This window comes from Octopus bimaculoides, chromosome 3, assembly GCF_001194135.2.
Source record: "Octopus bimaculoides isolate UCB-OBI-ISO-001 chromosome 3, ASM119413v2, whole genome shotgun sequence".
Lineage (NCBI taxonomy): Eukaryota > Metazoa > Mollusca > Cephalopoda > Octopoda > Octopodidae > Octopus > Octopus bimaculoides.
Genome location: NC_068983.1, coordinates 12,565,395 through 12,566,798, shown reverse-complemented (window position 1 = coordinate 12,566,798; position 1,404 = coordinate 12,565,395).

The window sequence follows — 1,404 nt, the reverse complement described above, 5'->3', positions numbered from 1 at the left end:
TATATATATATATATATATATATATATATATACATGCATACATATATTCATAAATATATGTATGAATGTATGTGTTCATGTTTATGTCTGTGTGTGGGTTTGTGTTCGTATGTAATTTATAAATGTAGAAGAGTAATCAATACCCGCTTATAATTGTGGAGTGGTGGTGGTGGTGGTGGTGGTGGTGGCGGTTTTAGTAGTAGTAGTAGTAGTAGTAGTAGTAGTAGTAGTAGTAGTAGTAGTAGTATTAGTAGCCGTGGTCGTGGTGACGGCGGCGGCGGCAGTAGGAGTAGCTATGGGAACGCACTTATATACCGTTGCTCTGGGCGGCAATCAGAGGTTAATCCATACCGAATGTTCATACTTGTTACATCAACAGGAAATAGAATAGAACTCATGCTTTAGGAGGTGGTTAATTAAAATTATTAAATGCAACAGAAACGTAACTGGAACGCATTTAAGTTCAATCTAATTACTCGGCCCACAATCTAATTACTCCACTGAAGATAACTAGATATCTCGTCGGTTGCTTTCTACTGACCCATGAAGCCTGCTTACTAGCATGCATATTATACCCGACCCGGGGTTTGCATAAATGGCAAAGGCACTATCCCGGTGGTTATATGCATATATGAATTATGTATAATACTTACAGACAAACATGCATATTATATACATACATATACACATATATCTAGGTCCAGCGACTTCGAGGAGGTATCTGCCGTTCCCAGTTCCGCAGCCTCAGATGATGACCAAATATTTACCTTCCACACCGATGGAATGACGAGCCCCGCGCCATATGTTACCAGGGGTGCGAATAGAATTACATCGCAAGTGTGTAAGTATATTGGTTCTGCGAGTTCGTTCAAGCGACATTTTCTTAACCACCAGTCATCCTTCAGAACTCCATGTATGGCACCTCAAAGATTAAGGCACCCCATGTGACATCAGAGGGAAATTAATTGATCGTGAGGGCCCGTATATTAATGAAAATGACCGTTGCAAGATCTGCATCGCGGAGAGAGCCAAAATTCTTGAGAGCTAAAAGAAACCTGATACGTTAAACAGCCGTAAAAACGTGTTTCCTAAATATATCCACTTCAAGCACTACTTACTGCAAAATTGGACATCCCCGTTTGCTGGTTAGGCCTCATCAGGTGTATAAGGGTTTTTTCCCCTCTCATTCTTGGGAGACAAACCGTCCTCATTAAAGATTTTTTGTTATTTTGCTAAGATGTATTTCTCGAGTTCTGAGCGTTTCCACATGTCTGCTACGTAGATATTTTAAATTTTGTATCTATATAGAGTTTGAATAGCTGTCCACAAGGATTTTCTTTGTGGACGCGAAACTTTGTTGTGATTATATACATATATATATATATATATATATATATATATATA